Raw genomic sequence first — 16,393 nt, 5'->3', positions numbered from 1 at the left:
TTGAGACGGCTGAATAGAAACTATTGTTATTTCAATCATATTTCCGATTGAGGAACAATAACACAAGATTGTGAAAACAATCATACAGGATTGTAAAAACAATCATACATTCTCATTGTGGCTCGCCTGTAGCTTTCTTGTCTGTTCCTTTTTTCATAGCACAGAGAACAGACATCCAAGTCTATAGAGAATTATAATAACTTGTTTTGTTAGTTTCAATTACAACTTAATAACAGCGAATTTGGAAAACATTCCAATAACAAATGTAGATATTAATATTTTATTGATAATAATCGGAAAGCAAAATTTGTTATGGTATCAAAATCGTAACTAAGTAAATTATGATACTTATTATATAAAATTATTCACTTTGTCTCACAAACCCACACGCAAAAACGGCTACGCTCAAAAATGTGTTCGGCCTGCACATTTATAGTAAACATCCATGCCGCACATGATTGTGTTGGAAACACACACTTTTTTTAAAATTGCTCGTACGCTCACATGAACATGTATTTTGCAATAATTTCGACATAGCAACCTCACTGGGTTTATAAACCACCTTCAAATACCGAAAAATATTGATATTTTGCAAAAATGTGAGCGTACGAGCAATTTTAAAAAATGTGTGTTTCCAACACAGTCCCTGTGCGGCATGGATGTTACCCAAAAATGAGAGCTTTTATTTTAGAGAGCACCATGTTACTTGTAAAAAAAGTAACAATACTTTAAATAATCGAAAAATACTATATTCATATTCAGAATCAGAATGAATTAATCATTCTAAAGAATGTAAAAAAAACTTCCATAAATTTCTCTGAGAGTTCTTCCACGAAATCATTCACAGATTTTCAAAGACTACTCTAGAATGTAACCGTTTGGTTACAAATTGTTAGTTTTTGTTTTGTAAAATGTTGTAAGTGTCGGACCCTTCACGTTTCTTGTGTAATAACAGTAGAGTACCATAGTAGTGATAGGGTCCCGTACCGCTGTATTTTGTTGTCTGCTACCAATTACAAAACATGGCTGAAGAAATGAGCAGTAATGAAATAACGAGAATGACGGGAAAGGGAGAATATTATAAATGAACGGCCATTGCTTAAAATTAGGCAGAAAAACCAGGCGTCCGTGTGCTTAAGAAGTGTTCCTTTAACAGTGCAGTGGTTGAACCAGTGACCCCCCCCCCCCCCCCCCTTTTACTAGCGGTTGCTAGAAGAATCTTTAGGGAAGAACCGATCAGGTAAATTGCCCTGCACTTAATTAATGTGGTTTTGTTTAAAACGTACGTACCGTCCCGTAGGACCTCTTTTGTTTGGACCTTTAAGTCCCACCGTCCAGCACACGGGTCGGCCCGCGAAGCCATCAGGCTTCCGCGCCTACAGGCCTGGTAGCGAGTCACTTTTTAGTGATTTGGTCACTATTTTTGAGTCGGTCACTAAAAAGTCACTATTTGCATGAAAAAGTCACTAAAGTCACTTTTTTCAGTAAATTGGTCACTAAAGTCACTATTTTCGTTAATCTGACTACATTGAAAAACATTTAGTGTCAAAATTAATGAACAAATTTTCCTCAGAAACCTCATCCTTAAAAAAAAATTTCGGCTGCGCCGCTTATTACACTATTATTAATCTTGTCTATTTTAACCTTCATAACGTTGGAAGCAGCTCGCTGACGTAGTATACGGTTTGGATCGGAAATTACCTAAAGGAGGGTTAATGCGAATTATAGCTACAGTTTTCTCGTATTCCGAAGATGTAAAAATGAATGTGTGGCTATGATCATAGATGAATTTCTGAAATATTATACTTTTTCAATAATAACATTCCTTAAGTATTTTCATTTAAAATTTCAGTTTAATTATATCATCCTATATCTTCGCATTAGGTGGTGCGATTTATTGTAAGAACGTGTGCGTTTGAATTCGTCCACAGTAAAATCAAATTAACAACTGATTCACCCAGGTGTGCGCTTTAAATTGTGCCAATTACATGATATTTCGGTGTAAAATAAAATTCCTTGAAAATACCGTGGGGTGCCCTAATTTCGCGCGGGTCCAAATTTCGCTCACTGATCATATTTAGACATCATAATTATAAAAACAATTGTGCAATTGTCCCAATTTCACTTCAACTATACTATCTAAAGTAAAATTTGGACAATGCAACGATTAGTTCTATGATTATGTTCTCTAAATATTATCAGTGAGCGAAATTTGGACCCGCGCGAAATAAGGGCACCCCACGGTAACGCCTACTCATACTAACACTTTTACGCCGTAAATATAAGAGTAAGGATATGGCGTGCTTGGTGATAATTGAAGGAAAAACACTTATCTACAAGTTTGCCGAACACCTCATTTCAATATAAGGCTTCTGAACTCAGATATAGACAAATGAGTCAAATGATTGCCAGATGATCGAAAACATCCTTGCATATTATATTCATCAGTACCGTGGGGTGCCCTAATTTCACGCGAGTCCAAATTTCGCTCACTGATAATATCAAGAGATCATAATCCTAGAACAAATTGTTGAATTGTCCAAATAACACTATAGATAGTATGGCTAAAGTGAAATTTGGACAACTGCACAATTAGTTTTATGAAGAAACAGAAACAAGAAACAGTATTGAACTTAAAGAGTTCCCAATGTTTGCAAACGTGCAAAAAATTAAAACCCATATTTTCTTGCGTGATGAAGTACGATAAGTTGATATTTTTTATTGTCACCAACAATCAGTTATCAAAACTTTCGAAAATAGCAAAAAATATAGTTAATGCTTCCTTAATTGAACACTTTCTAAAACAAAATAGATTAAACAATAAAGTATTCATGAGCACAAACTCTGGAAGTTTAAAGTTAGGCATCGATTTTCTTGGGAATACGTTAATTGATCGAAAGTTCAACATAGAAACTCAATTTTCTTTTAATTTTGAGGTCACTATTCAGTCACTATTTGGTCACTTTTTGGCTAATTTTGGTCACTAAAGTCACTATTATTTTGCCACCTGATCGCTACCAGCCCTGCCGCCTAACTCGTCAAGGAGTTTTACCGTCCTTTTCCGGACGGGTCCTCAGGCAGATCGCCTTAACCGACAAGGAGGATTTCCCCTCTCGGCCGTCCAAGGTGGCCATGCCACGGCCGGTCGATAGCGTCTAAGAGGGAAGACGCCTGCATCCCCCCCCCCCAGCAACGCCCGCTGGTCCGTCGGCCGAGTACCGACCCTAGACACCGCTCGCCTTGCCATCCGGCGAGATTTCCGGCCGCACAGCTGGAGTCGCTGTGTCGGCCACCGAACCTAGCACCATCAACGCAGCGGTATGTACCGGTACCACTGAACATAGAAATAGGCCACACTTAACAAATTAACACAAATTTTATTACACAGAACAACACGCACACGCCACAAATAGGTTTTTAATAAAATTATACAAGTAAAGTGAAGGATTTGTGTTCTTAGATTTTGTATCGCGAAAGTGCCCTTGATTACCCAGTAGCTAGCCGACCCTGGGATTGCCGGAATCTCTTGCGTCTTGAGTCGGCCTGGCACTGTTTAGTTACCGATACGTTTCAAGAAATTCCTCCAGAATTATGAACAGAATCCCTTCAAGGATTTCTTCACAATTTCCCGTGATTATTTGTCCCGAATTTTATCTTGAGATGTCTCTGAAAATTTCTTTGAGAATTTATCCAGGATTTTTTTTCCGAGTAATTCTGTAGGAGTTTTTCAAAAGATTTTTCCAAGAATTCAAATATTGCATTGCATTGTGCATGCAATTTTATTGTATTGTATTGCATTGTATTGTAACATTTTCAAATCCTGTACAAGTATGGTTATATTTTTTTCAGAAAATATTCAAACGGATTCTGGGAAATGTCCCATTTTGGCAAGAAGGTCTGTTTGACTTTTTTTTGTTGAATGAAATCCTGCGAAAAAGCGTTCTGGGGAATATCATTCTGGTATTTGATTTTCTGAGAAATTACATAAAAAGGACACGGACACGTTCAATGCTTCCAGTGAGCTATTCACTCTTTTAATCATCAGATGCAACATGGCACCTTCAGTCTTTACAATATGACACACCAGATTTGCTAGATTCGGTTGCCTCTTTGTGGGGGATAAATATATATTGCACTACGAAATGATCATGAACGTGAAGATCAATAGAAACGCGACATTCACGCGTGTCTTGACAAATTCAACTATCTATATAGTTTGACACCACTCTGGGTATTGTACATGACTAACTCATCAGATTAGATGAAAATGATTAGTCCGTTTAATGGCCCATTAAATAGTTGTCCCATGAATAACCGTAAAATTGCACAAGAAAGTATTCTGTAAGTCATACGACTCATAGCTAAAAGCATCATTCAGACCAAATATATCGTTTTGTATTCACCGTGACCTGCGCACGTTTTTGTTTTCCTGCCAGTGCGACTGACCCATTTGCGTGAGGCCCAGTGCTAACCTTTTCAGACCCACCCATGCAACGATGATACGCCGACAGCAGCGATCCCACGACTAAGAAACCTCCAAGTACTTACCATCCTATACCGACAGCAATGCGCAGCGTGTGGTAGACAACAAGCATAGACAAAAAGCAAAACTATACTTGCATAACCGGGGCTCTCTTCTGCTTATGTGGGTCTATGCTGAGGTCAACGACAAATGACAGTGCTGCCAGGCCAGACCCCAGAGGTCGTTGGTCCGCAAAAGACCGTACGGTGGGACGACTCGGCGCTCAGCTGAGTGGAGAGAGAAGCGGAAAAAGATGGTAATAATTGCAATAATTAAAACATTAACCTACAACACCAGAATAAGCGACCGCAGCCACACAGCCAGCAATGTTGTTAGGAGCCCAAATCTTCGCGCGCCGGTTACAGTGGCCCATATCGCTGGTTTGGTGAGGAGTGACAGCTCGGGGAGGGGCGATGACGGTTTGGTGAATGGCTTCTTGAATTGGGGTCTTGAAAGTGAAATTTTCATGCTTCTGCAGCGCTTTGTGGAGGCACATCGGTGAGAACGGATCGGTGCACAAAACGAATCGCAATTGCATAATGATTATCTGGTCTAGATGCAAACAATGAAGTCTAATTGGTTTAACTGGGACTGATTGGAAGATCCCGTGAAGACGAATGAGATGTTATTATTGTTGCTTCTGTAGAATATCTGCTGATATAAACGGCTGAAGACTTGATGAATGAAATAATAGAATGGGATTTCAAACCTAGTCGTTCAAACGATGATCTATTTTTTAGCCAAATTTAAAACAGTTCTAAGAAATTAGAACACCTAAAAGACCAAATTTTGCTCGCTTCCAGCGATGTTTGTTTCAAATTTCAAAACACGGATGTTCGATTCAATGGCAACTATTTTCAAATTAATTGTTTTTCTCCTTCTAGATAAAGCTCCCACCGGAATTATCGAAGAAATTGACAAAGAAACGCCGAAGACTTCTCCAAAGGAATTGGCGTAAAACCTCCAAAACAAACTTGGAAGGAATTTTAAAATAAGTTTAATAGGATTGCCTGAGATTCCCAACATTGTTACCGAACTTTTCTTGGAGTTTTGTTTATTTCAACTGAATCCATTCTTAATTTCCAAAATATTTAAAATGTTTGTTCGAATAAGTATTTTTTTTTTAAATTTTGATTGATTCAGTTTTGTTTCTTACAAGCGATCTAACTGAAGCGCCAATATTTCTTGCTTGGTTTTCAATTTCTCCAGTTTCCCATTTGTCCATTACGAGATTGTGTCACCTTTGTTCCTTGAGTTGTCCCGATGATTGGACACATTCTACCGTGATGTTACAACGTTTTGACACCATTTTTGTCAGATTTTATACTCGCAAATTTGACTGTAAACCCTAAAATATTTTTGTATATTTGGATTCCTTGTAAAATCGTGGCTGTGTCTGCATGGCCAAGAACCTGGAAAGCAAGAGGACCAAACACATCGATATGAAACGCCACTTTCTCCGGGATCTGGTCGCGAATGGTATGCTGAACGTCGAGCCAATCGGCACTCGTGATCAACTGGCTGATCTTTTCACGAAATTCCTGGAAGCCGGCCAGTTCCAACAGTTGACGACCAACCTAGGAATGTCGGATTGAGAGGGGGTGTAAAAAACTTAGTAGTCTGGGAGTTTATTACTTCCGGAATAATATTCCGCATGCGTCGTGGTTATCATCATCATCATCATCGGAATGGTAACCACGGCAACATAATATACAACTGGTGGGGTATAAATATGTGGCTTTTCATCCAGGTCAGTCAGTTCAAAACCAACCGTCAAATACTTTGTAATTTCTCCGTAATAAATCAAGTTTTCGTAACACGTGTTTCTCTGCTACCTACAAGAGGTTATGGGCCCAGCGTATTCTTCCGGTTTGTTGGAGTCATTGTCCGTTTCGTCGTCGCTAGCCTGCTCGAAGACCGCCGGCTTCCCCGGTGGTTCTACATCCGCTACAGGCTCCTCCACAGGTTCATCTTTTTCATACAAGCGCTTCGCAATCTGCTTAGTATTTCACAGTACCTATGCTGCCGTGAATCGCAAGTCAGTCCCATATGTAAAAAGTAGGCATTGAGAAAATGGCATCTGAAGTTTTCAAATTCGATTTCTATGGGAAACTCTAAAAAATCACCATGAATTGGAAACTTCTGCGATCATCATGAAACTTTCACACATTGTTTCAAACGTGAAAACGTAACAGTGAAAAATATAAAACTGGCTAAAATAATGTCAGGTTTTGTACTGAAGAGTGCACAAGTTCGAGAAGGGAATGACTTGCGATTACATTTCATTATGGGACAATCTGACTTGGTGTTGTTTTTCAATTCAACTGAACAAACTATATATTATTTTGCACGCAGCTGAAAGATCATCCGAAGAAACCTCGAAAACGGCCATTTACTCATTTTTGCCCAAAATGCAGATGGGACTGACTTGCGATTCACGGTAGTATGCTAGATCGTCCATATTCTTACTTTGCGTTTGCAATGCATTCACACTCCACAGTCGGCTTGTTCACTTTTGATTCCTGGCTAAGAATTCTTTAGCTGTGCTGAGATAATTCCATATTCCTAATCTTCAAACTGAACCGAAATCCGAATTTTCATAAATTTTGGTATCTGTGTACTATTTAAATTTAAATTTGAAGTTTGTATGAATGCTATTTGTCGAATCACCCCTCATCATATTCCAAAGTTTAAAAACATTTTTCAAAATTTGAACATTTAATTGATTAGCCTGAATCCGACATGCAACTGCATAGGGACAGATATTAGGAAGGTATTTAATAATTTAAAGTACATAATATTAAAAATATATAGGTTTCAATGTTCCATAAAGCCTAGTAGATAGGGTAATAGATTGTATGAAAGATGAAATTACTAAGGTCTTTTGGAACAATCAGTTTTTACAATAGGACAAAAGTGGAAAAGAAGTATATATGTTCAGGAATTCGGGGTAATTAAGGATCACTCGCGGCGTTTAAGACATGAACGACACTTTATTGTACGTGCAGTTGAAACCCGGAATTTTCGACTAGCGAAGTTGGATTTTTCTCCAAATCCTTGCGTCGGACCTAACTTCGGAAGTGGTGCGCTGTATAGCGGACCAGGTTTGCTATACAGCGCACCACTTCCGAAGTTAGGTCCGACTCACGGATTTGGAGAAAAATCCAACTTCGCTGGTCGAAAACTCCGATTTCAACTAAATTGAGAATATTATGGGGTAAAAACACAACTTCGGATCAGTGTTGGTAAAATCACACTCAAAGCACACTCATGACCCGCTCCTGCGTGAGCAAACTCGCGCGCGATTCTGAATCATTTTCTCACGCGCGAGATTTTTATGCAAAATCTCGCTCTCACGAGTCAAGCGCCGAAATCTCGTTCGCTTGTAAAACGAATCCAAATCAATTTGAACGACATCCTATGTTGTTGTACGATAGGTTTGCTTTTGTTCTATCATATAATCCTAAAAGCTTCGATGTAAATAATAAGAACACCAAGAAATAACGCAATGAGTGAAATCGCGAGTCAACTCATGCTTGATTTTTTCGGCGGTGAGTTTGGCGAGTCAAGAATCGCGCGTGAAACAACTCAAGCATGAGATTTGAGAATATGAGTTTTTACCAACACTGCTTCGGATTCCGTTTTATTTAATTTGTTATTCTAAATTTATCACATGGAACCTAATGTGCGCAATAGCGTTGTTCTCCGCGCGCGGTATGATCACTACTGACTGGACAATCTGGGGTTTTGTAGCTACGATTGTTCTAAATGGTGTAGAAAGAATGAGTGCCTAATGTGATCTACTAAAGAGATTGGACCGGTAATGAGAACTGATTTGATATATAGGGGATAACTGACCACTGATAGATTTTGCTGCGACCAAAACCATTAAAGGGAAAAACTATTACACAGCGTAACAAAAAATAACTTTTTGTTTGTCTCAAGAGCAAACTTGTGTGTCTCCGAAGGATTTTGGGCCGCTGAATCCGAATCCGGGCTCAGATTTGCTCTAACACGTCACAATTTTGAGCTATACCTCAATTTATAGGGCAAAATATACGATTTTGGGCTTTTTTGACTGCAAGCCATTAAGCAAGGAAATATTTTTTTAAGCAATCAAAAGGTTAATTGGTCAATCAACATCTAAGTCAACGACTCATGCAAAATATTTCGTTTTACCAAATCGAATTTGATAGTTTTAAGCGATTTATGTTAGGTGCGATATTTCCCATACAAGTCACCCTCCAAAAGTTGTATGCAAGTTTTCATACTAACATAAAATGCTTAAATCTATCAAATTTGATTGGGTAAAACGAAATATTTTGCATGAGCCGTCAATTTAGATGTTAATTGACCAATTAACCTTTTGATTGCTTAAAAAAATATTTCCTTGCTTAATGGCTTGCAGTCAAAAAAGCCCAAAATCGCATATTTTGCCCCATAAATTGAGGTATAGCTCAAAATTGTGACGTGTTAAAGCAAATCTGAGCCCGGATTCGGATTCAGCGGCCCAAAATCCTTCGGAGACACATAAGTTTGCTCTTGAGACAAAAAAATGTTGCGCTGTGTTAGCAGAAGCGTAAGAGCAGGTAGAACTGATTACATTGGACACATACTTAGAAGAGCAGCAAGTCATCCGATAAGATTAGCATGTGAACTAAAATTCGAAAAAAAGTAGACCAAGCATAACATGGAAGTATTCATTAGAAGAGGATTTAAATAGATGTGGTGAGATAGATAGTGAAACATGGAAACAATTAGCAAACTATAGGGAAAAGGGGTCTCCTGTTAGCCTAGTGGTTAAGACTATGGATCGCCATATCGGAGACGTTCGATTCCCGTTCCAGTCAGAAAAAATTCTCGACTCCCTGAACATAGCGTATCATTCTCCTTGCCTCACAATATACAAATTTATGCGATGGCAAGTCCTTCAAAAAATAACTGTGGAAATACTCAAACAACACTAAGTTGAAGAGAGGCAGGTCAAGTTCCAGTTGGAACGTAAAGCCACAAAGAATAAGAAGAGAAAAGATGAAGGAACATGGAACAAGGAAACGCTGAGTGTAATATCAGAAGGTGAATCGCCGGAGGAGGATAACTCTAGGCCTAAAAAGTGTAAGGTCTTAAATAGATATGTTAGAGAATTAATAGTTAACCGAGGGCGTGATTTCACCGCTGGTTGCATGAACTTTCTTCTGGAAGAAGATTCTGTTTCCTTGTAGCGGGTTTCGTGCAAGTGTCTCTGCTTGTGAGTCCGCGTTTCCGTTTCTGGCCCTTCATACAGGGGAATTATTATTATTAGCAACTTGATGATTTTGTGGCTATATCGGTCTCTTTCTACTCATAGTATAAGGGAGTAGAGATCAAAGTGGATAATGAAATGATAGATATGATAGAATTCGCTAGGTAGCGAACAAGTGTGAAAATTTATAGAAGGTGAAATTAGGCAAGTAGGCCATGTATTGAACGAATACATCGAATGCGTGAAACTTCTGCCGTGCGACCTGTGCTTTTAAACAGATCGGCTTGGTTGGTAGTTCATACCACCTTACCAAGACTGGCAAAAATTTCAGGCACCTTCTATAAATTTTCACACTTGTTCGCTACCTAGCGAATTCTATCATATCTATCATTTCATTATCCACTTTGATCTCTACTCCCTTATACTATGAGTAGAAAGAGACCGATATAGCCACAAAATCATCAAGTTAATAATAGAATACGGTCGATAAACAAGAATATGATATAAAAAGTTTGGCTTAAAAAGAAAAGTGTTCTATCCTATAAGATCGAAAAAGCTAATAGGAAGAACACGCCGCGATATAGACATACCTCTATGAACGGAGTGCGAATTCCGAAAAAGCTACCGATCGATAGAATTTGTGATGAAAACAGGACAATACATAGGCAGTCGGGTGCCTGAAACTTTTGCCAGTCTTGGTAAGGTGGTATGAACTACCAACCAAGCCGATCTGTTTAAAAGCACAGGTCGCACGGCAGAAGTTTCACGCCTACTTGCCTAATTTCACCTTCTATAAATTTTCACACTTGTTCGCTACCTAGCGAATTCTATCATATCTATCATTTCGTTATCCACTTTGATCTCTACTCCCTTATACTATGAGTAGAAAGAGACCGATATAGCCACAAAATCATCAAGTTAATAATAGAATACGGTCGATAAACAAGAATATTATTATTAGCTTTATTAAGGAGATTTTCAGCCCGCGGCTGGTTCATCTCCAAATACAGGGGAATGACTCAGGGTGAACACTGGTACGATCTTGATCATATAGATTGGCAGATTACATAGGCAACTGCTTTGCTACAATTGATGGTAGAATCATCATCATCATCATTATCATCATCATATAATTGGAATTTTGCGAACATTCGTAGATTCTCACAGACCTGTATAAAACTTCTCGTACATTTAAGATGCTTCTTAGACCTACATAAATTTGTCGCGAGTCGGGGCCCGTGGCGCAGTGGTCCACACGTTCACTTCATAAGCGGATGGTCATGGGTTCGAACCCAGCCCCGGCACTTGCAATTTTTCGTTAGTTGCTCTTTCCCCCGAGAGCAGCTGGCATCTGACCCTCTTCGGAGCATATAGCTCTAACGGATTCGGAATTTTTGGGTATCGGCGAACCGCAAGTCATAATGGACCCCCGATCGGACTGGAAAAGGAACAGCAGCCACACATCAGAGCACCATCGTGCTCATCATTCTACCATGGACAGGGTAGAAGAGTGAAAGAAGCACAACAAAGGCGACCGGTTCAATAAAGTAGAATAGAATAGAAAACATTTAGGCGCTGTACAAAATGGAAGTGCAGCGTCCAATGGGAATCGCTCACGAAGTACCCTAGTGGACAAAAGAGCTGTAAATTAGGTTAAGTGATTAAGAATAAAAAAAATTAAAAAAAAATAAATTTGTCGCTGACCAAAAGAATTACTAGTTACGTTTCGTGCAAAGTTATGACCAATTAATGCTTGCAGCACACGGAGTACTCCTTTTTTGAAGGCAGTTGCACTCTGACAATCAACCGACTCTGCTACACCCACACTTTTGCTGGTCCGTAAAATGCCCAGAAGCACATCAACAAAAAGGAAAACACATGTTAAACACTGCTGTGGTGCTACCAGTTCATTTGGTACTGTATAAGGCGTCTTTAAACCTTTATTTGCAACCGGAGTACCCTCCAAACGCCAAAAGTCAATGAATGAGTGGGTTGCGGAGTCAGTATAGTTGGCAGCAACCTCAAAGCAATGTATGTTATTAGCTTTACGAGCGTGTAAAGTTTCATGGAAATGACCCCTCTTCAGTGGTGGCGCGCATGCTGATGAGGGGTCATCACGATTCCAAAACGAAAATATGCTCCAAAACCTGACCAGAGTAACCGATTGTTAGAGTGGAACTTGGTAAATGGCATCACCATACCTGAATGCGGCGGATGACACGAACACGGCTGCCGTTTCGAAATGTTGCCAAATGAAATGAAGAGTTATGGGTGTAAATTACAATAGAGTGTGTGGATGAACAGCAAGACCTTGACTTGGTGACCTGAGTTCGATTCCCAATGCGGTCCAGGATATATTATGGAGAACATTCGGCCATACATGTTATACGGATGTTAAATGGTCAGTCATTCATTGTTTTTTCGAACATCCATCGCTCAGTTGATACTACCACGAGTCACGAAATAGTTTTGAAAGTTCATTGAGTTTTTTTAAAGCTTCTGAATATACCGTTGTGGTGCATAAAATGAACAATGTTCATTAAACATCGTTCTGTACAATTTAAAAAGAGCCTACGAAGTCTTGAAAGACTAAACTGAACGAAGCCAGGGAATGTTTAACAGGCGACTTTGTACCATACCATCTAGCATTCGGTCATATTGACAGAAAAGGTGTCGTGAGAAGAAATCTATTGATTCCAGATTGAATACACGGGAACATGGAAGTTCCACCAGGCAGAAAAAAACCGTTGTTACTTGTGATGGAACATAGGTGTAAAGAAGCATCAATTTTTCATTTCAGCGATGATGCTACAGTTTACATAAGTACGATAACCTATTAATAGCATTCCTAATCGTTTGAGGAACGTGGTAAACAATGAAAACAGACTTGATCAATTTGGTTTTAGGATTTTCCAGCAAAGGTATCCAGGATTGGCTACCTGATTTGTCACATCCCAAAATCAGGGGAAAGGGATCAGGAACAATTCACTACTGAACCTGTCGATAGTAAGTACAAGCGCGAATTGAAACTATATTGCCAAAACTGTTAGCTACTAGATGTGCAATGTGAATAATTGAGGTCAACTTTATTATTATTAACATTATTGAATTCCTTCGTACTTACGCAGATTGCAATGGTAAGTAAAACACTTCGGAGAATCCGATTCCGCTTGTGCCTAGAAAACACCCTCGAAAAAACGGGAGTGGCTTCCTTTGGCTTAAATAGGGTGGCTAGATACTCGGGGTATGCGGAAATAAGTTAGAAAAGTTGCTCGACTATAGATAAATCCAAGAGAAACTTATGTGCTATTGGTGACGGGAATCAACTTTAACGAGTGCAGCAATTTCATTTGTTAAATAGTTGTCAAAATAGTTGTCGCAGATTTACTGCAAGGGATGAATCTGGTAGGAAATTATTTTTTCACTTGTGTTAGGGCAAATTTGGATTTCTTTCAATTTCAGCTGCTCCAAATTCGTCAATCGTCAAACATAAGACCGGACGTAATCGTAATCCTGTAGAATTTTGATCTGGAATAAGTGCTGTCGGTGTCAATAGAATACCAGTCTGTATGGATTAGGCTTCGAAATCCAATTAAAACAGTTCGTAGATTTTAATAGCTTACATTTATTTCTCGCTTCGAATCACTCCGCATCTAAAACACGCGACCGCGACCATCTTACGCTCTGTTCTTTTTCTACCGTTTCTCTCCACGGATCTCTACAACTGTCTGTCTCCAAGGTTGCCAACTTACCAATCTCAATGTATTAATGTAGTGTAACATATGGTCGTAGGCTGACTGGGTAGGGGACGGGTTTGCTTCGGCAAACCTGAGCGTCTGTTCTCCAGGAGGAGCGGCTCACAACAGCGTCTGATTCCTATGTTAGGAGCGGCTGAGGAAGAACTCTAAGCTCAACTTGCACTACGGTCCTCCGGAAAGTATGGAGTTGGTACCAGACCCTACGAGCCAGCCGGAAAAAAAACCATTGTAACGGGAAATCAGCAACAGAATAATACGAATCGAGACCAACGGCAACGACCCCAGCGAACAAAAACGACATGCGATTGTAAACTCGGTACGTGGAACTGTCGATTTCTCAACTCGCCAATCTACTGAAGGACCGCGGGTTCGGCGTCGTAGCGCTGCAGCAGGTGTGTTGGACAGGATCTATGGTGCGAACATTCAGGGGTGATCATACACTCATTGCACAATTATGGGTCACTCAAGGAACAATCATTTCATAATATGAAAAACGATTCATACAAAAATAACACTTCCATTATTTTTATTTTATATTCTCTTCATGGAAACTCCTTTTTATTGTTTTATATAAAAATCTGCTTGTAAAATTCACTTTAGGCGGAGAAAATTACTGAAATGTTGATGCGTAACGAAAACCACAATTATGGGTCAAAATTTGCTGTGTAACAATTATGGGTCAATTTGTTGCCTATTATGGGTCACTCAAGAGGAATCGGCTGAACAATAATGTTTTGTCTATTTTTTCAATGATTGATCACTTATTCTAGATAGATCAACTATAGTAGAATCTAAAACTGGTTTCAAACCTCTTAACGAAGCGTGTTTTCACGATTTGGAATCATTTTTTCAAAATTGGGACAAAATCTCCAACACAACCACCGATAAACGCCTAAAAGTATGCAATGCCCATGTATGCAGAACTGTCAATATTATGCTGCACAAAAAGTGACCCATAAATTGTGTGATTTTCGGTGTTGCTTGTCACAATAATGAGTCATTTAAATTTTGCCTGAAATAAGCTTTGATTAACTGTAGTTACATGAATTTCTACATTTAGAACGTAAATTATACCTTTGTTCTGGTGACGATACCATTTCACACTTGAAAATCGCTAAAGCTCGCCTTTACAGAGCTTACGAAAACAGCGCACGCACTTTCTGATGTTCACAATCGAAGCGTTACTTTAACAGATGGTTTTACGCCGAACAAAAAAATACTGAAAATATGTATGTTTTGACGTATAAGCCCGTGTGCGATACGTATAGTGACGCAAAACAAATCAACTCATCAACGAAAAATGATAAAGGCCAACAAAAGCTTGCAATTAAATAGTATTTATCTATTAAAGTTGTTACCGTTTCGGGTACTTTACCCTAGGATCCAACCCGAGCGAATCTTAAATAGGAAAGCAGAGAGTAGAGAGTAGAAGAATATAACTAAGTATGTTGTGCTATTCGTCGTGAATTGTCGCCATGCCTGTTTATTGTATACAATCTTGCTAGCAATAACTTACATTATATACCTTTGCAAAGGAAAACTATCTATATACTCCCACTATCAACTGTTTGTTTAAATAAACAGGAAAATTGTAACGTACATAACACATGACATACACATATACACAATAAAACTGGAATGGGGAGGAATAAGCGGGTGTTGGATTAACGGATGGAATTGTAAAAAGGAGGTGGAGAAAAGGAGGGGGAAGAAGGGGGAGGTATTATAGGGAGATGGGTTGGTCGCGAGTTAGAGAACTCGAAGATGTTCTTTTCCACTGAAGACAGCAAGCAAGTCAGACGTGTTCGATTGCCAAATTACAGCGAATTAAGTTCAAGTATTTAGCTAGTGTAAAATTTATTAAACTAGCCAATCTTAAATAGCCGAAAGTGGCTCAAAATCAAGTGGAAGAGGTGAATTACCACCGAATTCAGCAGAGTCAGGTAATACTCCAAAAAAGAATCTGTGGCATTTCGTGACCCTAATACCTCCCCTCAACGAAATCAGGACCCATTAAGGTTTCATCTAGTGGTTGTGCGACTACCGATCCGGCGAAGTACTCCGGAGAACCCATTCCGTGGCACAATTGTGCAGGTGAGCGCGTGGAATTGCTCGTAGAACCCACGAAGCCTCGACGATCAGCGAGACCACGTGGAGATCGTCCACCAGTACATCCCACCCCCATCGCCCGGTGAGCTAAGGAGCGACGACCCCAGACCGCTTCATCGAGAGTTTCCAGCCAGATCCGTTCATCCCTCCTTCCAGTGCCGGCCGGCCCCAATACACGCCCACACGAAACACACCGTAAGTTATTAATAAATTGTGAAAAAAGTGCTAATAGTGTTTGGACTTCTGATCATCGCGAAGAGCCGACCCTGTGTCTAAGAGTTTGGGAACCCCTGGTGACTAGGCCTGTTAGGTCTTGTCCCCAGCGAGCATCTCGGGATTATCCCCTTTGAGCAATAACAAAGTGGAAAGTGACTAATAATTGTGTGTGACCCATAATTGTGCAATGAGTGTACCACCTACCAGAGTTGCGACAACACACGTGAGCTGGGGACAGCTTTATAGTAATGGGCGACATGCAGAGGCGCGTGATCGGTTGGTGGCTGATCGACGAAAGAATGTGCAGGTTAAGGATCAAGGACCAATTCTTCAACTTCAGCATAATAAACGTGCATAGCCCACACTCCGGGAGCACTGATGATGACAAGGACGGATTTTACGCGCAGCTCGAACGCGAGTACGACCGCTGCCCAAGCCACGACGTCAAGATCATCATACACAGATTGGGCCGTATCTAATTGCCTGTTGACCAGAGGTCAAAGAGTTTTATGAAAAAGTTGTGTGTTACCTAGGATGATGTGCTGC

Source organism: Aedes albopictus, chromosome 1 (genome assembly GCF_035046485.1).
Source record: "Aedes albopictus strain Foshan chromosome 1, AalbF5, whole genome shotgun sequence".
Lineage (NCBI taxonomy): Eukaryota > Metazoa > Arthropoda > Insecta > Diptera > Culicidae > Aedes > Aedes albopictus.
This window is presented reverse-complemented; position numbering follows the sequence as displayed.